Below are 25894 nucleotides of genomic sequence, written 5' to 3' on the forward strand. Positions count from 1 at the left end.
TCAAATTCCCAATCAAGGGAGTAACGGAGGTTTGTTGTCCCTTGAAAGCTGCATCAACCACTACTATATCTCCCATCTCAAAAGCTTGAATGCCCAAATTGGAGGCCAACTCCATTGATATGAAGTTAAGAGTAGAGACACGGTCAAACAAGATGAAGGCATCATGCTCTCTTACCTTTCCCCAAGCATAGGAAAGTGATGATCCTTTGCAATGAGCATCCTCTTTCATTAGGAAAAATATGAATCCTCTAGGGGCCCTTTGGGATTAAGGTTAATTATAGGCCAGCCAATAAGAAGAGGGTGGTGGACACACTCTATACCCTCAAAAAAGTAGGGGGACAAGGTAGCCTTACACCTCTTAATGGCCTCTTACCTAGTGAGAAGGTAAGGGAGGTGGCTAGGGGAAAGGGGGGGGGGGGGGGGGGGGGACCACTTTGATCTTTTTTCCCCCACTTTTTGGCCCAAATTTAAAAATACACTAAAAAATTCAAAATTTCAAAAAAATTCAAATTTCAAGTTTCCCCTCCTTAAAAGGTCCCCTAACCTATTTTATGGTCAAAAAAGTATTTTTGACCTCCAAAAGTAAAAAACGTGCACTAAAAAATTCCAAAAAATTAATTTTTTTCAAAAAATTTCAAAACATCCTTTTCCACCCTCCAAAGTCTTTCCAAACCTATTCTATAGCTAAAAGTGATTTTCTCTCTCTACAAACCCTTTTCCAAGCTCTCCATGGCTGCAACAACCACATGCACCCCCTATAGTCCAACATTATCTCTCTACTAGCTTTCTCCCATCTCCATTGTAGCACCAAGCAAGCTTCTTCCCCATCTCTTCCCCTTGCCCACCACATAGTTCCACACCAAGCTAGCTCCTCTCCCTTCTCTCACCTCCATTACAGCATGAAACAAGATTCTCCTCCTTCTACTTTCATTCACTCGCACTACATGGAAACCTCTACTCCCGAAGGTGCAAAAATCATCAACTCACATGACTTGCATACCACAAGAACAGGAGGTGTGAATAGTGCATGGGCATTGCAAGGATTCATCTCCAACAAAAAGATAGAATGGTGAGAAAACTACCCTTGTAGCTTACATGCAGAGCTTAAGATCATCTCCATCTTTAAGTTTATCATGCTGGAGGGAATTAACCTCTTTATGGCTTTCAATGTTTAGGCTTCACACCTCATAACATTGGGTGGTGCTATTTTGTTGATGGCTTTGGTGCGCCATCTATAGTTTTGTAGCATGTGATTGAGTCTCACAATGTAAGTAAGTTGTGTTATCTATGGAGAGTCATCAAAGATTTTTCTTATAATTTATTCTTTGTATAGTTGTCATTAGATTATTAGAATGATATCATTTTGTACTTTATAACTTTGTGCTCACATAATCTGTTGTTTACTTACAGAGTCAACTTGTTTTGAGAGGACATGAGCAAGCAACCATGTGCAGAGATGGAAATCACCCTATTTTTGTTCCGTGAGGAACCTTTCACTACCGTGTTAAAAGATTTTGATAAGAATAGTAGGATTTTTGTAGAATCTTGAACCAATAGGTACTCTCTAGGAGCTCTTAGAAAAGCCATCCCTATAGTACTACTATCTTCCCTAGTGTCATAGACACACAAATACTCGTGTATATGAATCTCTAGATGAGAAAGACAAATACTTGTAAGAGAAGCCTAACAGCAACAATATTGTCTCCATTTGTAATTATTTTTATGAGGCTGGATTCCTCTATAAATGCAATATAAATATTTCTTTTTGTTAAATGGTGTCGCACTGAGTGAGAGTATTTTATTTAGATTACTGGAGTTTCATACAGATTTGAGAAATATTGTTGATTTTTTTGGATATTCTGATTTGCTTGTAAGATGTTTGAAGTTTCAAGGGTTAATCATTCCACCATGAAGAAATTCATGCAATATTTTGATTTCAGTTAATCACTAATGGTTATTCTTATTAAGTGGATCATAATCTTTGTCAAGATGTCCTCATTTGGGGATGTTGAATATATATCAATATCAACATTTCAAAATTTGAGAAAGCTAAATTCTTGCTTTCCAAAATGTTATTGTTTCCATACTATGCCTATGCCAAGCTTGACTTAGAGAAATGACAACTTGAGATGGAGGTGTAGATATATAGGGGTGAATTATTATTGATTCTTGTTTCATCATATATATTATAAAGTCTTTGAGTTTCCACCTTTTTGAGTAGTGTTGACAAGTTTTTGGTATCAAACCTTCTTAAATATCCCTATTCATTCGCTATTGGTAGCTATTTATTTGGTATTGTTAAAGATCATACCAATAGCTATCACCTTGTGAACTTAATTGTTGAATTGCGGATTTGATTTTTACTATGTAGCTCATTTGGATAGAGAAAGTGTAAACATAAATTATAGATACATGCATTGTTAACATAGAAGATATGTATCACTCGAACCTATATAACTGCTAATCAAGAAACCTTTGGTCGGATACTATAACAATAGGGGTCACATGTGGTTTTAAATACCAAAGAAATGGCTTAACCAAAACATTTCCAAGAACACGAGGTGAACACAAGGAAGTAAAAATTGGCTCCTTGTTTGGTTGATTTCTAGTGCTAAATGTTATGAGTGCACAAAATTTGTGAGGCCTTTGACCTTGCGAGTTCACTAAAGTATATGTAACATAGCACATGTGTTCAACAAAAGGGAATTTATATTCTTGTAAAGTTACAGAAACATGTGTAGGTAAGGCCTATAAGGGCTACTTTCAATCCATTGTGGTGAACGCACATGATATAGGAAAATTTGACATAGTGAATACTCCGGACATCAAACACTACAACTCTATCTCATGGCCATACATTAAAACAAAGCCCCTATTTGTCATTTTGAAGCCCGAGAGACCCTCAACAAGAGGGACCACAACGGCGCGTAGAATGCCCATCCAGGCACAAATAGGGACCAAGATATTTCCAAGAACAGGGGATGGACACAAGGAAGTAAAAAATGGTTGATAAGCATGATACAAGGTTTAGGTATCTGCCATTTGGGGGGGGAGGGGTTGCTATGAACACATTAAACTGCCCAGTTCTATCTCATGGTCATGCATTAAAAAAAGCTTGTACTTGTCATTTTAGGGGCCCAGGGACCCTCAACAAGAGGGGCCACAAGGGCGCGCAAACTGACCATCCAAAAATTTTGGATGGCTGATTTGCGCGCCCTTGTGGTCCCTCATGTTGAGGGTTCCTGGGGCCCTAAAATGACAAGTACAAGATTTATTTTTATTCTAGTGCTCAATTGGATCTGAATCTGTCTGGGCTTGTCTCACATAAATTTGTTCATCTCGTCTCGCTCTTCGACTATCGTGTGATGCAAAAAAATCATATCCTACTCGGATTTTCCAAAAATCAACGTGCAAGTTGGCAATTTCTTAAAAAATGATGTAAAACAGACATTTCTTACTTTTTCCTTAATCTACGGGCTCGAACGGGCATTAAAACCATGGAATCTGAAAATACTCAGAGAACCAATGTTTTTTACTGTGCTAAGGACTGCATTTCCTACATACAAAACTTTCTCAAAATCTCACCCTAACACCTTCAAAAGTGGCTTCCAAGGAGTGCCCTCAATCAAAAATTGAAATTGAAGGAAAACAATCAGAATGAACTCCTAGACTGTGTACAAACTTTAAAATAACCAAAATTTCCTTTAAAAAAAAGTTATTGCTAAAAATTTGAAAATAGACCACCCTTAGACTTCCCACAATGATAGAAATCAAAAGGTTCAAGGAGAGGTCTGGTGTCACAAGTGCATGGTAGGAATCTAATCGAGGTTTATTCCGTCAAGATCTCTTATACTTTATTATGTCTTCTCATGTACAATCTTACCAAACAAAAACAAACTTACACTTTAAATGACTACAAATTTTATTTAACTTATCAAACAATCTAAAATATGGTAGACCTAGAGTGCTCTTACACATCAACAAACAAAAAAGTCCAAATTTCTTCTCATTAACTTTGATAAACATACATCTGTGAACACTTTACAAGTAGTGTGGTCATAGTTCTTACATCCATTCCATGACATGGTATGCTCCTGGGGTGACCTATCACATAAAAATATCTTTGGTAGGAGTGCCCTCATGTTAGGAAAGAGTGTGTTGCTGCTGATGAAAAGTTTTTGCATTGTCCTACTAGGGATCTCTTCATGCCAGCATAATGATTTTTGGTGTAGTGGGAGCCACATTGCCGCTGAGGAGAGCTTTGTGCCACCGTAAAAGCTTCATGTTATGCCAGTTCCTTGAGCCATTCTTGCAAACAACGCCACTCAACTAGCATAGCAAGAGGCCACCTTGTAACAAAAACATGTATGAATTCAACATTTGCAAGCTATATAATGAAGACACTTGTTAAGTATATGTTGTACAAATTTTCAAGTATTTCTATCTAGCTGGGAATAAACAATATAAAAATATACATTAGGATGAGACTACCAACCCTAATAAGCATGGATTTGAAGCACCTACCTGCAAGATGTAACAAAGAAGACTGTTTTAGAGGAAAAGTGGTGACACTTGGCCTCTCTAACCTACAACCTTTCACTATTTGTGCATAAAAGCAACCTTTGTGCCAAGCACTACAAAACAAGTAGAGGCAACACCTTAGACTTCAAAGTTTATGATAAGAAGAACACAATCAAAAGTAAGAAGTATATTGTTACCTTGCATAAAGGGGTGTTTTATTCAAATATGTGATGGTATTGGCAAGATATTGAAGAATCGTCAACATTCATCTCACCGATGGTACGACGTTCCTGGGATGACCTCTGCTCACCCTCACGTGCGGCCTTCGATGCAAACGTTGCGAACAAGCAAATATGTATGCATACGATTTGTGATTTCCTTGAGCACCATGGTAGCTTTTGCATGAGGAAGCAAAGGATGAAAAGAGAGAGGGGGGAGGGAGAGAGAGGAACATGGGAGAAGACAAGGGGGTAGTGGGAGAGAGAGAGAGAGAGAGAGAGAGAGAGAGAGAGAGAGAGAGTGGAGAAGGAGGAGAGAAGGGGGCAGGGAGGGAGAGGGAGGAACATGGGAGGAGAGAAGGGGACAGTGGGAGAGAGGGAGAGAGGGGAGGAGGAGGAGATAAGGGGCAGGGAGGGAGAGGAGAGAGAGAAAGGAGGGAGGGGGAAGAGAGAAGAAAGGTTTTTTTTTTGGGGGGGAGTTTTTTTTTGAAAAATTGGACTTTTAGTGCTTGTAAGTTTAAAAAAATGTCAAAAAATACTTTTTTGATATGGATATATGTTGGGGGGGAGTTTTAAGTCAAAAATAAGTAAAAATAACTTTTTTTTAAAAAGTCAAATTTTGGCTCTTAGTGATCCACGTTTTTGATGATGTGGCCACACCTCTTTACTCCCTTCACTTTCAAAAAGCTAGAGAGAGAAGGTGACCTCCTAGGTCCACATCCTACATGTGTCTAAAAAAAAGGCTAGAAAAGCCTACTCAAAACTAGCTTCTTGAATGGCCTTGTCCCCTTAACCCTACACACCATTAGCTTTAATCCTTAAATTAGGATTCCTTACAAGGCCCATGCAAGGTTCATATTTCTCCTAATGTTGGAGCTTCGATGGTGGAAGCCCTAGGAGTCTCATTGCGAGTATTCTTCTTGGGGCAAGAACGATAGCCATGTCCTTGCTCCCCACAATTGAAACACTTATGGTCCTTGCGAAAAGCTTCAAGCTCTTCAAGAGAGAGTTTGTTTTTACCTTTGTAAAGTCCCTTCTCCTTGGACTGATTGTTGTTGTTGTTGGAATTGACTTGGGAAGTATTTTGAACATTGGTTTTCCCCTTTGCATCATTTTTGTCTTTGTTTTCCATGGGCTTGACATTACGTCTAGCCCCTTGATGGAAATTGATGCGTGAAGCAACCATGGTAATCTCGGACAGAATTGTTGCCTTTTCTCGGCAAAGTCTATCTTTTGAAAGACAGTAGCCTTGAGATGTAAATCCCAAAACTTTTCTACATATTTGTGGATAGACTCATGGGAGAGGATCTTCAAGCTGCGCCATTCGGTAAGCACTTTGTCCTTTGCATCGCTTGCAAGTAACTGCTTCATGATGGAAACTCGTAGATTTTTCCATGTCTTTGGGGCTTCACCATTGCCACGAAGGCTAGCCCACCATTGACGAGCTAATTTTTGGAAGTGCCTAGCTACATGGCGTAGCTTGGAGGACTCTGTGAAGCCCTCATCTCCAAAGGCCGCATCAAATTGCTGGATGAAGGCCAACACTTTGTCGGTAGCACCGAAGGTGCCATCATAGGTGAGAAAAGAGATACTCTTTCCTCCCTCCTTGACCTTCTTTAGCTTTTGTGACCTTCGCCGTGCATGAAATGATTTGCGATGTCCTCCCCTCTTGTATTCTCTAAATGAATAACCATAACTTTCTTCAGAAGAGGAGGACGGTGAAGAAGAAGGAGAAGAAGGTGACCTCTTCCTAGCCCTTTTCTTCCTTTGTTTCCTCTCTTGCCTTTCAGAGTGATGAGGATAAGGACTATGTGTTGATCTTTTCCTCTTGGGAGGAGTGGGCAATCGTCTAGACCGCCGTCTTTGTGGAGCCACATCTTCAGAGGAACTTAAAATTTCATTGCTTTCTTGATCTTTGTATTCCTCCTCTCGAATGGGAGAGAGTCTTCTTTTGGGAGTCTCTTCAAGAGGCCTCCTAAGCTCTCTCTCCTCTTGAAGAGGAAGGGAAATTCCATAAGCACGAAGTTGTTGAATAACTTCGGCTTGCAAAGCAGGGTTGCCCATAGCTTGCTGCAACCTAGTAACGAGATAATTCACAAACATGGGAGCATCATCATTAGCACCTTCATGTGCAAAATCAAAGCTATCAATGTTCATTCTACCCTCTTGATTATTGTCAGCCATGTTAACAAAATTTATGTATGTACTTAGTGTATGCTTTGGAAATTCAAAACCTTAGTTGCCACTCCTCTTAGCCTTTGAAAATCGGCTCTTAAGTATCTACATCCACGGCTCGAAATGGTTAATTATAGAGACTAGAGGAGTAGGTCTAACATAGCAGAGTTGCCAAGGGCTAGCTCCTTTCGCACTTCTTATGGCTCAATAATGGTAAAGCCGTAGGCAAGTCTAAAAAGACTCCATTATTAAGTCCAAAGCTCCCGAGGTGTGCACCATCCCCCACATAGTGGGCTCAACAAAACCGATATTAGATCCCAGTTCCACTTACCCTAATATAATTAATAACATCAACCATTTATAAGCTACTTAAGGACCTCTCTTCTTAAGCAAGAAAAGAGAAACCAAATGCTCTGATACCAATGTAATGGAATTGGCCTATGTAATTTGAGAGTAGCGGAAATTAAAGAGAGTACTTTAGAGAAATGACTTTGTGAGCATAGCGGTTGAACATAATTGAAAGTAGCGACATAATCATAACAATTAGTTAACTTGGCATGAACAATAATTTTGCAAGAGAGAATTTAGAGAACATGACAACAGTTGAGGACCGGATTTATGTGGAGCCCGTCCCTCCATTAAGAGAGACTTGTTACAATACAATCTTTGTGTTCCTTGTGACCTAGGTGACGCAATGAAGATGGAAAGCTTCATGCATCACAAACATAACATAAACTTGAAGAAAGCTTTAACTATCCCAAGCCTGAGTCCCAAGACCTCAAACACCTTCGAAGGTGGAGAGATCTAGCAGGGAATGAGGGTAGGGAAGAGGAAGAAGAAACATTTCATATGAGAAAGAATTAGTTCCTCACTTATCATAACTCTTGTTGCTAGCATACATAATAGCATAGTAATGAAGAAGGAGGATATGGCAATCTTAAGCATTGAAGCATGGCTCTTGGTTGGATTTGCACTCCATATCCAAGAGTGTTGGTGTAGGCTCTCAACCTCTACTTGCTTGGAGAAGGAGAGGGAGCTCTTGCACTTTGCATAGCACACAATGAGAGTGTTTGTGAGTGTGTGTGGGTGAGTATACCCCCTAAGAAATCCCCCTCCTTGCTAGATCGACCCCCTATTCTAGCGCATCATTGAAGCTCATTGGCTCATGCCAAGCCTAGCCAATCACAAGCTTGAGCCATTTCTAGCAATAGGTGTAGTCTTGGGACAAGTGCCCCCCTTTCCCCTTTGAGAGGGAGGACTTGATAAATGCAAAAACAATTAGATAATTGTTGTAAATTATCATTGGACTCCTTTTAATCCTAGCCAATAGAGTTAAAGCACCTCATGCAGGTAACATGGGTAGGGGCTTGACATGTGTCCCTGTTGCCTCTTTAAGCTTGGGCTTTCCTTGAGATTGTGTGTGTGTGTGTTCTCTCTCTAGCTCCTAAGAAAAGGGCTCGCCCCCCTCTTTGTAGGGATCTTTTTGACCTTTGGTGCTCAAGCACCTTAGTCATCAAGCATGACTAAGAACTTGGACTAGGGGTGTTCCCACAAGCATCTCACGCAAGCATGTCAAAGCACCTCAAGAACCTTAATCATGCAGCAGGTCAAGTCCCTCAATCACCTCAAGCACGACAAGCACCTGGAGCTTGGGCCGGGTTCCCACCTCAAGCTCAGACCTAGCTTACCTAAGGTCAAAGGACTTTTACACACATTATTGGAGGTCTTCAATGAAGCCAACCCTAAGGTCTTATGCTCCATTGGCTAGCCTTTCTCTTTGATAGACCATTTCTCATTTGGGCCCCTTTACCATTGGCCCCGTGTTGAGATAGATCTATAAGCACATATCTATATCTTAACACTTGTTCCCGTTCATTCTCCCACATTAAGTGATCAATTTAATATGAGAAAATCATTTGGGTTGGTAGATATTAGATTTTATGACAGCCGGAATATTATGACCGGACGGTTGGTTGGAAAGTGGTCGAAAAACGACCGGTCGATTGGTCGGTTTGCCGGTAGCCGATAGTCAATGGCCAATGACCGGTTGTCAGAAGTCAATGGCTGGTGGCCGAATTCAAAAGTGGACTTGTCTTCTCAAGGGCAGCCACACATGGGCAGATTGGAGGGTCCAATTTGGACTTATCTACACAAGGGCGGTTACACATGGCTTCCTCTCATGAGAGAGGGCAGCCCTTTTGGGCCTATAAAAGGAGGCCATTTCTATAAACATTGGATAGTGTGAAGTTGATGCAACAAGGTGGGTGTGAGGTGGTGAGAGTGAAGCAAGGTGGGAGCTCCAAAAGGGTATAATCCCTTTGTAACCTACTCCTTGCTTTAAGTACTAAATCCATTGAGTGGCTGTTTTCCCGCGGACATAGCCTACATTAGGTGAACCACGTATATCATGTGTACTCTCTCTCTCTCTCTCTCTCTCTCTCTCTCTCTCTCTCTACTCTACTCTATAATCTCTTGTGTGTGAAAATTATCTCTCTCCATTAAGTAGTCTACCTAATTATCTACTTAGCTACGTCATATTTTCTAACAACTGGTATCAGAGCAAGGTTTGCTCATAGCTAAATTATCTCAAGGAAAGGATTCCTTGAATTGAGTGGGATCTATGGCGGAGGAAGGGAAGCTCAAATTTGAGAAGCTCAACGAAAAAACTACCAACATTGGAAGATGCAGATTGAAGACTATCTCTACCAGAAGGACCTCTATTTTCCACTAGGCGCTCTTGCAAAGAAGCCCGCAATGATGGCAGATGAAGCATGGATTGTCCTCGATTGAAAGGCACTGGGAACAATCCGGTTAATCTTGGCGTCAACGGTGGCCTTAAACATTATGGAGATGAAGACCATGGAGGACGTGATGAAGTCACTTGACGACTTCTACAAGAAACCATCGGCATCCAATAAGGTATTTCTTATAAAGCGCTTTTTCAATCTAAAGATGGCAGATAATCGTTCATTTGCAAAACACCTAAATGACATTAACACAAATATAAGTCAACTTCGATCGGTGAAAATCAATGTTGATGATGAAGTGCGAGCTCTCCTTATACCATCTTCTCTACCGGATAGCCGGGACAGCCTTGTGATGGCTATAAGTAATTCTGTCTCTGGCACAAATACTCTTAAGTTTGATGATGTTGTGGGTGTTCTCCTAAGCGAGGAAATGCAAAGGAGAAGCACAGGAGAATCATCAAGTGCTGCACTATAGTGGAAACAAGAGGAAGGCCTAAGGAGAGGTTTAAAAACCAAAAGGGTCGTGATCGCTCAAGGCAGAACAAGTCACGCACAAAGTCATTTCTTGAATGTTGGAATTGTGGAAAGAAGAGCCACCTCAAGAAGAATTGCTGGTCCAGGAATAAGAAGGAGACAGAGTCTCAAGACAACAAACCAACATTGGAGGCCAATGTGACAGGTAAAGTAGAGCAAGATGCTCTAGTTCTCTCATTAGACAATGTGTCTAATTCCTGGATAGTAGATTTTGGGGCTTCATTCCATGAGACACCACACAAGCAACATTTCCAAGATTACACCAAAGGTGATTTTGGGTATGTATACTTGGGAGATGATGAATCTTGTGAGATTTTCGGCAAAGGTACAGTCTCTATCAAAACAGCTAATGGAAATGAATGGAAGCTTAAAGATGTTTGGCATGTTCCTTATTTTCATAAAAATTTGATCTCTAGAGGATAGTTGGACGATGAAGGTCACAACATTGCATTCGAAAACAAACGGTGGAAGATCTCAAAGGGATATTTGGTGGTTTCCAAGGGAGAAAAGGTCGGTACACTTTACTTGTGTATTGTTAGCACGCAACCTTCAGCTTGTGCATCAACTACAAAAGTGGACAGTGCGGTGTGGCACTATCTGCTTGGACATATGAGTGCCAAAGAAATGCAAATCCTTCAAGCAAAGAAGCTTCTACCAGGTTTGAAAGAAGTGGACTTAGAGTTTTGTGAAGATTGTGTTTATGGTAAACAAAAGAGGATAAACTTTCAAAAATCAGGAAATGAAAGAAAAAATAAAAAACTTGAGTTGGTTTATTCTGATGTTTGGGGTCCTGCAAGTACACCATCACTTGGTGGCTCATTGTATTATGTAACATCCTAGACGATGTGACTAGAAAAACATGGGTTTATGTCATGAAGAATAAGTCTGATGTGTTTTCCATATTTCAAAGGTGGAAAGCCTTTGTGGAGAATGAATCAGGTACCAAGATTAAGTGCCTCAGATCCGACAATGGAGGCAAATATTGCAGCCAAGCTTTTGAAAGATTTTGTGCTAGCAATTGTATTTGGATGCAAAGGACAACCCCAAGAACACCTCAACAAAATGGGATTTTGGAAAGGATGAACAAGACAATCATGGAGAGAGAACGAAGTATGCAGCTACATGCAGGCCTACCGCTTGAGCTTTGGGCGGAAGCAGTAAGTACGTATGTGCACTTAATCAACCGGTCACCCTCAACGGCATTGGATGGGGGAGTCCCAGAGGAGGCATGGACAGGTAAAGTGGTGAACTATTCATTTCTCAAAGGGTTTGGGTGTGAGGCTTCCATGCACATAGATAGAAGTCTAAGGTCAAAGTTAGACGCAAAGTCCAAAAAGTGTTTCTTCATCAACTATGGAGAAGGTGACTTTTATTAGGAAATAAGACGTAGCTAAATAGATATTTGAGTAGATTACTTAATGGAGAGAGATAGATTTCACACACAAGAGATTATAGAGTAGAGAGAGAGAGAGAGAGAGAGTACACATGATATAAGTGGTTTACCCAATGTGGGCTACATCCATGGGAAAGCAGCCACTCAATGGCTTTAGTACTTCAAAACAAGAAGTAGTTTACAAAGGGATTATACCCTTAATAGAGCTCCCGCCTTGCTTCACTCTCACCACCTCACACTCACCTTGTTGCATCAACTTCACACTATGAAATGTGTGTAGAAATATCCTCCTTTTATAGGCCAAAAGGGCTGCCCTCTCTCATGAGAGGCAACCATGTGTAGCCACCCTTGTGTAGATAAGTCCAAATTGGACCCTCCAATCCGCCCATGTGTGGTCGCCCTTGAGAAGAAAAGTCCGCTTTTGAATTCATCCCACGGCCATTGAATCCGGCCACCAGCCATCGGCCATTTACTTTCGACCACCGACCACCGGCCATTGACTACCGGCCAATCGATCAGTTTTTTTTCGACCACTTTTTGGCCGCCGTCCGGCCATAATTTTCCGACAAAAAGGAATATTCTGGCCGTGAAAATTTTGGTTTCGAGCGAGTGATTTTATTTTTTGGCGAGTTATTTTTCTTCACGCACGATGGCTTCTCCTCATAATGCGGGCCTTACAAATGTGCGTTTTTACCACAAAAAATTACAAGGGGTAAATCAGGCTCCATAGCAACTTTGGGTATCTCGTATGGAATCCTCAAGATGGTAAAATCTTTAGGAATAGGGATGTAATTTTTAATGAACAAATATGTACAAAGATTATTTGGAAAGAAAACAAGCAAAAGAAATAGGTGATGAGTATATGGAGCTTGAGGATGGTGAAAACTCAAGGAGTGCAAATGGTGACAACGTGCAACAACGTCAACCAAATGGGGAGCCTCAACATATTCTCCAAAGATCCACAAGAGCAAGTAGACCTCTAGAAAGGTTTGTTCCTTCCTTCAACCATCTCTTGCTCTCAAATTTTGAAGAGCCAGAATCATACGAAGAAGCTATGCATCACAAATCCAAAGAAGAATGGATGAAGAGCATGCCCTTGGGAGGTCACCTAATAAAAATGTAACTTATCATGTGAGTTCAACAGAAGGGTATTTAAAGTCCTTGAAACTTACAGAAATATATATATAGAAGAGCATTGTTTTTTCAAATTAGAAAAAACTTACAGATTTTAAAAGGAAAGGGTACATTATATTCTTAACAAAATTCACAGATAGGGGTTTTACAAACACGTCTTGAATGCACGTGATATGGTAGTTTTACACATAGTGAACCCCCCGAGGAGAATGCAAGTGGAGATGGATTTACTACACTACAACCAAACATGGGAGCTGGTTTAACTGCCTAAAGGTAAATGGGCACTACATAACAAATGAGTTATAAGGTGAAGGAAGAAGAAGGTGGGTAGAAAAGATACAAGTCTAGGCTTGTGGTAAAAGGGTTTTGTCATAAAATCTAATATCTAATATCTAACCAACCCAAATGATTCTCTCATATTAAACTGATCACTTAATGTGGGAGAATAAACGGGAACAAGGGTTAAGATATAGACATGTGCTTATAGATCTATCTCAACATGGGGCAAATGGTAAAGGGGCCCAAATGAGAGATGGTCTATCGAAGAGCAAGGCTAACCAACGGAGCATAAGACCTTAGGGATAGCTTCATTGAAGATCTCCAATAATGTGTGTGAAAGTCCTTTGACCTTAGGTAAGCTAGGCTGACCTTGAGGCGCGGGAACCCGACCTAGCTCGAGGTGCTTATCCTGCTTGTCATGCTTGATGACTAAGGTGCTTGAGGTGCTTGATGATTGAGGTGTTTGAGATGCTTGAGGTGCTTAATTATTGAGACGCTTGAGGTGTTTGACATGCTTGAGATGCTAGGGTTGCACTTAAGGTGACAACCTAGCCCAAGCTTAAAGTGCTTAACGGCCAAGCTTGTGGTGGGAACTGGGCCTATGTATGAGGGGCTTGAGGTGTCAAAAAGTCAAATATTCAATCCCTAAAGGAGGGGGTGAGCCCTACATGAGGGGGGATGAGAGAGAACACCCACACACTCACACAAGGCATGCATGGTACAAAGAAAGCAAAAGGGACACTTGTCAAGTTCCTCCTCATGTTGCCCTCATGGTGTGCCTGAAGCCTATTGGTTGGCCACCCAAGGGGTCCAATAATAATTTAGGGGATTTAATTAAATGATTTAGCATTTATCTAGCCCTCTCTCTAAAAGGGTAAAGGGGGACACTTGTCTCAAGGCTACCCTTGCTGCTTGTAATGTCTCCTACTTGTGATTGGCTAGGCCTGGAGGGGTCCAATGAGCTTCAAGCATGAGCTACAAGGGGGGGTCTACCCAAGCAATCTAGGGGTTTTCTTAGGGGGTATACTCACCCACACTCACAAGCACTCTCATTGTGTGCTATGGAAAGTGCAAGACCTCCCTCTCCTTCTCCAAGCAAGTAGAGGTTGTGAGTGTGGGTGGGGTATACCCACCCACACTCACAAACACTCTCATTGTGTGCTATGGAAAGTGCAAGACCTCCCTCTCCTTCTCCAAGCAAGTAGAGGTTGAGAGCCTACACCGACACTCTTGGATATGGAGTGCAAATCCAACCAAGAGCCATGATTCAATGCTTAAGCTTGCCATCTCCTTCTTCTTCATTACTATGCTATTATGTATGCTAGAAACAAGAGTTAGGATAAGTGAGGAACTAATTCTTTCTCCTACAAAATGTTTCTTCTTCCTCTTCCCTACCCTCATTCCCTGCTAGCTCTCTCCACCTTCAAAGGTGTTTGAGGTCTTGGGACTGAGGCTTGGGATAGTTAAATCTTTCTTCAAGTTTATGTTATGTTTGTGATGCATGAAGCTTTCCATCTTCATTGCATCACCTAGGTCACAAGGAACACAAAGATTGTATTGTAACAAGTCTCTCTTAATGGGAGAAATCATAATACAAATGCCTATTGGAGGGGGGACTGGCTCCACGTAAATCCGGTCCTCAACTTTTGTCATGTTCTCTAAATTCTCTCTCTTGAAAAAGTATTGTTCATGCCAAGTTAACTAATTTCTATGATTATGTTGCTATGTTCAATTATGTTCACCCGCTATGCTCACAAAGTCATTTCTCAAAAGTACTCTCATTAATTTCCGCTACTCACAAACTAAATAGGCCAATTCCATTACATTGGTATCAGAGCATTTGGTTTCTCTTTTCTTGATTAAGAAGAGAGGTCCTTAAGTAGCCTATAAATGGTTGTTGTTAATTATATTAGGGTAAGTGGAACTGGAATCTATTATAGGTTTTGTTGAGCCGACTATGTGGGGGATGGTTCACACCTCGGGAGCTTTGGACTTAATAATGGACTCTTTTTAGAATTTCCTACGGCTTTACCATTATTGAGCCATAAGAAGTCCGAAAGGAGCTAGCCCTTGGCAACTCTGCTATGTTAGACCTACTCCTCTACTCTCTATAATTAACCACTTTGAGCCGTGGGTGTAGATACTTAAGAGCCGATTTTCAAATGCTAAGAGGAGTGGCAACTAAGGTTTTGAATTGCCAAAGCATAAACTAAGTACATACATAAATTTTGTTAACATGGCTCATAATAATCAAGAGAGTAGAATGAACATTGATAGCTTTGATTTTGTACATGAAAATGCTAATGATGATGCTCCCATGTTTGTGAATTATCTCATCACTAGGTTGCAGCAAGCTATGGGAAACCCTACTTTACAAGCCGAAGTTACTCTACAACTTCGTGCTTATGGAATTTCCCTTCTTCTCCAAGAGGAGAGAGAGCTTAGGAGGCCTCTTGAAGAGACCCCCAAAACAAGACTCTCTCCCATTCGAGAGGAGGAATCCAAAGAGCAAGAAAGCAATGAAAGTTTAAGTTCCTCTGAAGATGTCGCTCCACGAAGACGGCAATCTAGACGATCGCCCACTCCTCCCAAGAGGAAAAGATCAATACATAGTCCTTCTCCTCATCACTTTGAAAGTCAAGAGAGGAAACAAAAAAAGAAAAGGGCTAGGAAGAGGTCGCCCTCTTCTCCTTCTTCTTCACCTTCCTCCTCTTCTGAAGAAAGTTATGGTTATTCATTTAGAGAATACAAGAGGGGAGGACATCGCAAATCATTTCATGCACGGCGAAGGTCACAAAAGCTAAAGAAGTTCAAGGAGGGAGGAAAGAGTATCTCTTTTCTCACCTATGATGGCACCTTCGGTGCTACCGACAAAGTGTTGGCCTTCATCCAGCAATTTGATGCGGCCTTTGGAGATGAGGGCTTCACAGAGTCCTCCAAGCTATGCCATGTAGCTATGCGCTTCCAAAAATCAGCTCCTCAATGGTGGGCTAGCCTTCGTGGCAATGGTGAAGCCCCAAAGACATGGAAAACTCTACGAGTTTCCATCATGAAGCAATTCCTTGCAAGCGATGCAAAGGACAAACTGCTTATCGAATGGCGCAGCTTGAAGCTCCCCTCCCATGAGTCTATCCACAAATATGTAGAAAAGTTTTGGGATTTACATCTCAAGGCTACTGTCTTTCAAAAGATAGACTTTGCAGAGCAAAGGCAGCAATTCTGTGCAAGATTACCTGAAGAGATGGCCGAATACATCAACTCTCAATGGCCTGGTACTATTAGCGAAGTAATCTATCACACCATGGTTGCTTCACGCATCAATTTCCATCAAGGGTCTACACGTAATGTGAAGCCCATGGAAAACAAAGACAAAAATGATGCAAAAGGGAAAACCAATTTTCAAAATACTTCCCAAGTCAATTCCAACAACAACAACAATCGGTCCAAGGAGAAGGGAGTTTACAAAGGTAAAAACAAACTTTCTCCTGAAGAGCTTGAATCTTTTCTCAAGGACCATAAGTGTTTCAAGTGTGGGGAGCAAGGACATGGCTATCGTTCTTGCCCCAAGAAGAATACTCGCAATGAGACTCCTAGGGCTACCACCATCGAAGCTCCAAAAGAGGATGCTCATTGAAAAGGATCATCACTTTCCTATGCTTGGGGAAAGGCAAGAGAGCATGATGCCTTCATCTTGTTTGACCATGGCTCTACTCTCAACTTCCTATCAATGGAGTTGGTCACCAAGTTGGGAATTCAAGCTTTTGAGATGGGAGATATAGTAGTGGTTGATGCAGCTTTCAAGGGACAACAAGCCTACGTTACTCCTTTGATTGGGAAGTTGAGGCTTCATGTCGAAAGCTATGTCGACAAAGAAGACTTCTTTATCTCTCCTCTCCAACATGAGGATGTTATCCTAGGGGCACCATGGTTTGATCGCATGGCTGCCAACATGAAGTTCCCTGAAAGGAAAATCTACTTCACCTACAGGGGAAAGAACATGTATATAGATGCTAGTAAGCGTGGTCACACTATTCCACTTGTAAATCCTCTTGCTTTTGATAAGTCAATGAAGAGCTCAGTTTCTGTGTACATGATTTTTGTCAAAGAGTCTCTAAAAGATACTAATATTTCATAAAATGTAAATGGTAGGAATCAAGAAGAGTTAGACTTGTCTAATTTTCTAAAAGGATTCCAAGATGTGTTCATCGATGATATCCCTATGGAATTACCTCCAAAACGAGGGGATGATGACCATCACATTGAGCTCCTTCCTGGAAGCTCACCACCTAGCAAGCCTCCTTATCGAGTCTCACAAGCTCAACAAGAGGAGATCATGAGGCAAGTACAAGAGCTGGTAGACAAACGGATGGTGAGGCCTAGTTCCTCTCCCTTTTGTTCTCCAGTCCTTCTAGTACAAAAGAAAGATGGTACATACCGTATGTGTGTGGACTATCGAGCACCAAACTATATCACTATCCAAAATAAATTTCCCGTACCTCGGGTAGAAGTTCTTTTTGATAAGATACAAGGCTCTACCTACTTCAATAGGATTGACCTTAAGAGTGGCTATCATCAAATAAGAATAGTGGATGAAGATATCTTAAAGACCCCATTTCGCACAACGTTTGGTCTTTATGAATATCTAGTCATGCCTTTTGGCTTGACCAATACACCAGCTACGTTCAATCGTTTGATGGAGAAAATTTTTAGACCATACCACAAATTCATTGGAGTGTTCTTTGATGATATCATCATCTGCTCCAAGTCTTTGGAGGAACATAAGCAACATCTCCAAGTGATTTTTCAAGCATTGAGGGAGAACAAGCTTTTTCTCAACCAAAAGAAAAGCGAATTCTTCCTTCAAGAGATTCAATACCTTGGTCATATTATCTCTAAAGATGGTATCCGAATGGATCCATCAAAGTTAGAGGTAATAAAATCATGGCCTAACCCAAGAAATCTACATGAGCTACGAAGCTTTGTTGGTATGTGCGCATACTATAGATGCTTCATAGCAAAATTCTCACAAGTAGCAGGACCACTACACGACTAAACTAAGAAGAACATTAAGTTTGTATGGACTGCTAAGGAGCAAAATGCTTTTGAAAAGCTCAAAGAGAAGCTTACTTCCCAACCAGTCCTTGTGCTTCCGGATCTCTCAAAGCCATTTGAGGTCCAATGTGATGCTTGTGGTGATTGCCTTGGAGCAGTTTGGCTTCAAGAAGGGCATGCCATAGCATATGAGAGCCGAAGGCTCAATATTGATGAATGAGTCTTGGGCATTTATGAGAAAGAGCTTTTCTGTTCTACATGCCCTAGAGACATGGAAGCACTACCTATTGGAGACTCCATTTATCCTACAAAATGACCACCAAAGTCTCAAGTATTTCATGACGAAAACCAACCTTTCTGACAAACAAATGAGGTGGGAAAATTGTCTTTTGCAATTTAATTACCATATTGCTCACATAGCTGGTAAGCACAATCAAGTGGCCGATGCACTTTCACAACGACCCAAAGTTAATGCGGTGTCTATAGCTACTCACAATGATCTATCCTGTATGATAGATGAGTATGCTACTGACCCTAACTTTAGAGACATAATGTCAGCCCTTGCTTTGGGGAAGAAAGAGGAACCATTCACCTTGCAGGATGGTTATCTTCTCCACGGAAATAGGCTATGTGTTACCCATTCCCTTCGTGAGAAAGTTTTGTATGAATCCCATGCTCCTCCATATGCGGGGCATAGAGGTATTCAACCTACTCTCCGAGGAGTAGAGACGTACTTCTATTGGCCTACCATGAAAGTGGACATACAAGAGTATGTTTCAAAATGTGTAGTATGCCAAAGGACCAAGTATGATAGAGGGAAGCAACTTGGATTACTCCAGCCATTGCCTATCCCAAATTCACCATGGGAGAGTATATCCATGGATTTCATCTTTGGATTACCCAAGTCTATCCATGGGAATACAAGAATGTGGACAATAGTTGACAGGTTTAGCAAGCAAGCACATTTTATTCATGTCAAAAAGACTATTAAGGCACATCAAATGGCAACTCTCTTCATATCTCAGATTTTCAAGCACCATGGATTACCCACATCCATCGTGTCAGATAGAGATCCTAGAATGACCAGTAATTTCTGGAAAGGTCTCTTTGAAAATCTAGGAACAAGATTGAATTTCTCTTCGGCCTATCACCCACAAACAGATGGCCAAAGTGAGATAGCCAATCTTATGATACTCAATCTACTCAAGACTTATGTTACCGAAGTAGATCAAGGCTCACAATGGGAAAAGTACTTACCTCTTGTAGAGTATGCCTACAATAATACTGTACATACTTCTACGGGAAAATCACATTTTGAGATCATTGAGGGAAGACCTAAAAGTCCCTTGCTACTCAAAGTACATGGGAAGATCTTCGCCACGGATGAGTATAGCCGTGACCTACAAGAATCTTTTCAAAAGATTAGGGAGTATATATCCATCTCTCAACAAAGGCAAAAAGCTGCTGCTGATAAGCATAGAAGAGCCTTAATGTTCAAAGAAAATGATTGGGTCTTACTCAAGTTTCCTAAGGCTCGATTAAGGCAAATGACGGGCAAAAATCCTACGGGCCATCAAAAGTATTATGCTAAACTAGAAAAAAGATACTATGGTCCTTTCCAAATCTTGAAGCCCATCAATGAGACTTTGGTAGTTGCTTGATAGTATTTGATTGTTGGAGTCTTTATTAATCCAGTGTGAACTTTTGCAGTGTGCGGGCAAGTAAGTTAAACTTCTCAGCCTATCGTCCTTGGATTTCCACCTTTGTTGTTATTTCTATGAAAGGATTATTACATAATGTGCTTTGATAAGCTATATGGCGGCATGTAGATTCTTGGTCATGGGGTTGAAAATTGATGAGTCAATTGCAAAGAACCTTTTCATGAACTCCTCTTCAAACGTATGCATATAGTGAGAGGGCAAAAACATGACTCAGGAGGAGGGACCATATGTTGATGGCATATGTTGTGCTCTGGGCTGCCAATTCTTCTTGTGCTCTGACCATTTTCTCTGTAAGATGCTTGATCTCTTCTTATTTTTGACTATGAATGGCTTGATGTCATGCAATCAAGATCTAACATTCATATCCTTCTTGGACTAGAGCTTGCTTAAGAGATCTAAGCTCTTGCATTGTTGATGTCGAAGCTGATGAAGTAGAGGGAGGGGATGGTGTGTATTGCATTTCCAAAGTTGTGTTAGGGTGCTTCTGACTACACCATATGACTCCCCAAGCTTTACTTTGGCATTCTTTGTCGAGTTCCTCTTCTAGCCGCCAATGATCAACTTGCAGCTGGGTGTTTTCCTGGTTGAAATCTTGAGCTTCTTTGTACTAATAGACAAAATTTGTTTTTCTCTTTCTAGTTTGACCTATAGCTTTAATTGCATGCCTTGAAGCTCTTTAACTTTGCTTTGTAGCCCTTAATTATTTTCCTTTTATTTTGTAGCTTTAGCTCTGGTTTCTTCTAAGTCCAATCCTCTAATGTTATTGAGAGCCCTTTGACATTGGAATTGCAGTTTGATATGCTCTAGATGTTCATCAATATTGAAAGAGTGGATGAGATTATTTCCATCCTCAATAATTGCCTTTGTGTGAGGAGACATTGGTCTATTTTTTAATGCATGTTTGTTGGAGGTGCTCACTTCTCAATCTCTAATTTTTGGCTCTTCCTCAGTCTTCTCCCTCTCTTGCTCTTGAATTGTTGGTGGGGTTTTCTGATTTTTTCATCCCCTCCTTATCTTTGATTTTTGGTGGAGCCCACAAAAAATTGTTCGGGATTTGTCTCTTCCTTTTCTACCTAGTTAGTAGATTCTTGAGCAAGAGGAAGGGTGGTTGGCTAGGTGGAGAGGGGTGGCACATTTTCAGTGTGAATCCACACCTGTCTCCTCCCTTGGTTATTCTTTTTCACCCTTATCTTTGTTCTGAGATTGAGAGGAGTCATCCGATGACATGAGGTCATACATTTTCACCCTTATCCTTGTTGAGAGATTGAGAGGAGTCATCCGATGACATGAGGTCATACATTTTCTGCCTCTTTGACTCCTCTTATGCTCTTTGTGTAGATTTATGCTTCAGCTCATTGTGGATGTGTTGCCGCATGGTGCCGGCAAGCTCCACATTAGCTATGGCAATCCTCCTCTTGTATTGATTTATCTTTTCAAGTAGCTCTACCTTTCAATCTTTTAGTGGTTTATCATGATCCCTTGATCATCACCTTCATCATATGCATCTGCTCCCATCTTCTTCTTCTCCTTTTCTATCCTATTTTGAGTTTTTCTCTTAAATTCATATGAGCCTCTTCTATGGATCTTTGTGTCTGAGAGATCGGTGCTTGGTCTCTATGTCCTGCTGATTTCTGCTCTTCTTCTTCTTTGTCATCTTCTTGATCCTCAAAGGTCTGGTATTCTAAAGGCGTGTCTTTATGGTTTGGTTAGATTTACCCACCGAGGTTGATATTTGCTTTTGTTTCTTTGCTATCAAAGTTCTTTCTTTGAGAGCTTTGTGCTGTTTAATTCTTTGGTTCTTGAGCTACTGAGGTCCTGCATTGGTTTGACTGCATGATTTGACTTGTCCAAGAGGATCATCATTGCAAGAGAAGTCCACGAAAGATCTATAGTAGGTCATCGAGGAAGCTATTGACGGACGCAAAGCGGACCCCGAACCCCGACGGCCTCTAAAACGCCGGGGGCCGAATGGCACGCCTTGAGCCTGCCACGGTAAAGTGATATAGGGGGCACCACCTAGATTTGAGCAGCTAGGACGTAAAACCACGATGATATGAACACCGCAAACCTACACATTGAGAGAGAGAGAGAGAGAGAGAGAGAGAGAGAGAGAGAGAGAGAGATTTGCAAATGATGAAAACCCTCGGGGGTGTGAGGGTGAATTATTTTTGCAATAATTACAAAGTGGCATGCCGTGGTGGTAGCGAGGTAGGGAGAGGAGGTGGTGCAACCTACTTGGTGCGTTCTCTAAGACGACTCAAAGATTGTGAATACTTACTACTAAGAGCGTGCATACGTGTGTCCATCTACCATTGGAGTCGAGAGGTGGATGTGGTTCCCTTCACATGGTGCAATTCCCAAGGCAAAGCCAACATACAAGCCCCCTCCCCGTGATGGTGATAGTGTCAATCCTTCCCACTACACTCTACCAAATGCTTGGCTCCTCATGAATTGCCCCCCCCGCCCCCCGATAGTGACCTCTCAGTGCCAATTTATAGGCCTTGGCTGCTTGGATTATGGTAATCCCAGTGTGGTTAGGGTAAGCTTAATCGGGGAGACAAAGCAAGTGGTGGGCCCGGTGTGGTTGACCCTTGATTTGTTTTGGGAGGTTATTAAAAGATGGGAATCTCTAGGTGGGCCTTTGTGACCATCACCTAGAGAGAGGATATTTACAAAAAATGGAAATTTACAATGGCTCGGGTGAAAACTCAAGATAATGATGAAAATAACCTATAATTAGTTGGATGGCATTGTGGTTGCGTGTTGTCGGCGAATGATGTGCTGCTGGTGTGTCGGTGTCGAGCGAACTTCTTTTCGGAGTCCGTCGGGGCATGCTTTCGGTGAATTTTCTCTTTTTGTTGTTGGCGGCGCGTGAGTTGGATCCTTCTTCTTTATTCCTCGATGTCGTAGTCATTTTTCCTTCGTATTGTGGTGCGGTGTGTATATGCGTGTGTGTGTGTGTGTGTATGTATTTTTGCATGAGGGCGGGAGTGTGTGTATGTATAGATATGTGTGTGCGCGATAATGTGCGTGGGAAGAGGGGTCTTTATATATATAATATATATATATATATAGTTTCTGTTTTTGTTTTATGTTGATGGCGGATGGCGGATGGCCTTCTTTCTACTGTGCGAGGCGGAGGGGGGGGGGGGGGGGGGGGGGGTAGGGGGGGGGTAGAGGGGGGGGATGGGGTAGGGGTAGAGAGAGTGTGTGTGCGGTGTGTGTGTATGGATGGCCTACTGCGGTGCGTGAGCGCCCGGGTGGGAGAGAGGGTGGTCCTGCGGATTGAGCACGTAGCGCCGAAGGGAAGAGAGGGGAGGGGGGGGGGGGGGTGATTGTGTGTGTGTGTGTGTGTGTGTGTGTGTGTGTGTGTATGGTGAGAGAGAGAGAGAGAGAGAGAGAGAGAGAGAGAGAGAGAGAGAGAGAGAGAGAGAGAGAGGATTCCTCATGCATGGCCTAAATGCCCGAGAGAGAGAGAGAGAGAGAGAGAGAGAGAGAGAGGTGTCCGTGGACTGAGCTGAGAGAGAGAGATTGTGAGGGAGAGGGAGGGGTGAGGTGTGGATAAGGGGGAGAGAGAGAGAGAGAGTGAGGGAGAGGGAGGGGTGAGGCTTTGGAGTGGGGTAGGGGAGATTGTGTGGGTGAGAGAGAGAGGGGGGCTTCTACTATCTTGCATGGGAGCTTGAGGACGAGGGGAGGGAAACAAGTCAATGGGTGGGAGTGAGGGAATATATCAGTGGGCCAAGAGGGGGGGGAATGAGGCCAAGGGGAGGGTGAGGCGAGAGGGTGGGGAGAGGGAGGACGGGTCGGGGAGGGAATATTAGCGGGCCAAGAGGGGGGGGTAATGAGAGTGGGGGGGGGGGGGGGGGGGGGGGGGGGGTTCCATGCGTCTCACACCGAGGGAGCACGAGAGAGGGGTCGGGCGTTTTTGTCTAAAGCTTCCGCTTGGCCGGGGGGGTTTGAGAGTGGGGATAAATTGGGAAAGAGGATACTTGGGGGGGGGGGGGCATGTAGGGAAAATGAGGGAGAGAGAGAGAGGGGGTGTTATTTCATCCAATGCCTGTCACGAGGGGGGGGGGGGGGGGGGGGGTAACTGAGAGTGGGGGGGGGGGGGGGGGGGGGGGGATAAGCTTTTTTCTTTTTTTTTTCTTTGATTTTCGAAAGTCGGTTATCATTAGCCCTCTCCCTTTGGCTAGAGGCATTCATGCTTCTAGCCCTTCTTCTGCTTCTTCAACTGTAGAGTTAGAGGGTTCTCCCTCTTCTGGAATGTCCAGCACGAATTCTGGGTCAAACCTAAGAAAATACCTTTTCAGTCTCCATCCATTGACCCTAGTCTTGTGAATTCTCCCATCTGCTTCCATCAGCTTATAGCTACCATTGTCATAGCATTTCTTGATGATGAATGGCCCTTCCCATCTGGGTTGAAATTTCTTATCCTTCCTAGTGTTAAATTTGTTGTCGTATCGCAGAACTAATATGCCCTTTTCCAGTCCTTTTTCTTTAAGCCCTTGATTGAAAGTGAGCCGACGTCGTTCTACCTGTGCTGCATAGTGATTGATTGCTTCTTCCCTATCCAGTTGGAGTCTCTCTAGATCCAAGATGTGGTTTTGGAGGTTTACAATTGGACGATGTGTCTGGCTGGCCAAGATTCGTAAGCTGGCTATTTGTACCTCAATGGGTAGAATTGCCTCCTTCCCATAAACTAGATGGAAAGGAGTGAAACCTAGTGATGTTCGGAACGTTGTTCTGTAGGCCCAAAGAGCTGCCATGAGATGTTTATCCCAGTCCCCTGTGTGGTTGTTCACCTATTTTGTGATGATGTTGCAAATCATTCCATTCACCTTCTCTACCAGACCATTGCATTGTGGGTAGTATGGTGTGGAATGCCTACGTGTGATGCCTAACTTCTTCATTAGTTCTCCCACCAAATCACCTCTGAATCCTGGTCCTCTATATGATATTATCTCAAGAGGAGTGCCAAAACGGCAAACGATATGCTCAAAAATGAACTTTGCCACCTCTTGGGCTGTAATGCAGGTGGTGGCTGTTGCTTCTGCCCATCGAGTCATGTAGTCTACACCCACTATGATGTACATTTTACCTGATTGGGCCCTTGGTAAAGGACCGATTGCATCTATTCCCCATTTCTCAAAAGGACCATATGAAATGATAGGGGTTTGTGGCTCGTAGGTTAGCGTGCGATCACTGGCCACTTGACAATCCTTACATGTTTTACACCAATGGTGTACATCCCTGTTCAAACTAGGCCAAAAGTATCATGCCTATAGAATCTTCCTACTGGTGATATCTAGAGAAAAATGACCACCGTCGCAGACGCCATCATGGAAACTTGAAATTACCTATGTGATTTCACTGGAGGTTGGCACCCGCCTGAGAATTTGATCTTTGCCCTTACAATACAAGTGGTCGTCTATAAGGCGGTACCTAGTAGCCTTCCTTACCAGCCATTGTTTTTGGCCTTTGGTGTGTCTTTCTGAACATTATCCTGTATCTAGAAAACTAATGATATCAGGCATAACATCACTACCTTGGAAGAGGGGTAGTTTTAACTTGATTGCTCCTACGCGAACGTCTTGTATTCTTTCTTTAGCTAGCGCATCTGCCTCTTGATTTTCTGCTCTGGGGACATGGAAGAGTTTCACTGATTCAAACTTCTTTAGGAGGTCCTTAACTTGGCGAAGTTGACCAAGTAAAACCTGATTTTTGCAATCCCAGGTGCCATTTACATGCCTTATCAAAATCAAAGCGTTGCCGAACACATTTATGCGCTGAATTCTTTGTGAAACACATTGTTCCAACCCAAGGATTAGGGCTGCATATTCTGCTTCATTGTTGGAGTGGGAGTGTAATAACTGCCCCATGGAGAATACTCTTTCTTGCTGTTCATTGAAAATGACCATGCCTGTTGCTGCAGACTGATCCATTGTTCTCTTGTATGCTCCGTCAAAGAAAAGAGAGTGATCTCTCTCTAGCTTAGGACTTTCTATCGCTGGTGTTCCTTCCTTTGCTTCCGTGTTGACCTTCAGCTTCTTCTCATAATGGCGATAAGTGAGAATTCCCGCTAAACTAGCCCTGGTGGTGTTTTAAACTTGCATGGTGTAG

This window comes from Adiantum capillus-veneris, chromosome 13 (genome assembly GCF_014529385.1).
Source record: "Adiantum capillus-veneris isolate H3 chromosome 13, ASM1452938v2, whole genome shotgun sequence".
Lineage (NCBI taxonomy): Eukaryota > Viridiplantae > Streptophyta > Polypodiopsida > Polypodiales > Pteridaceae > Adiantum > Adiantum capillus-veneris.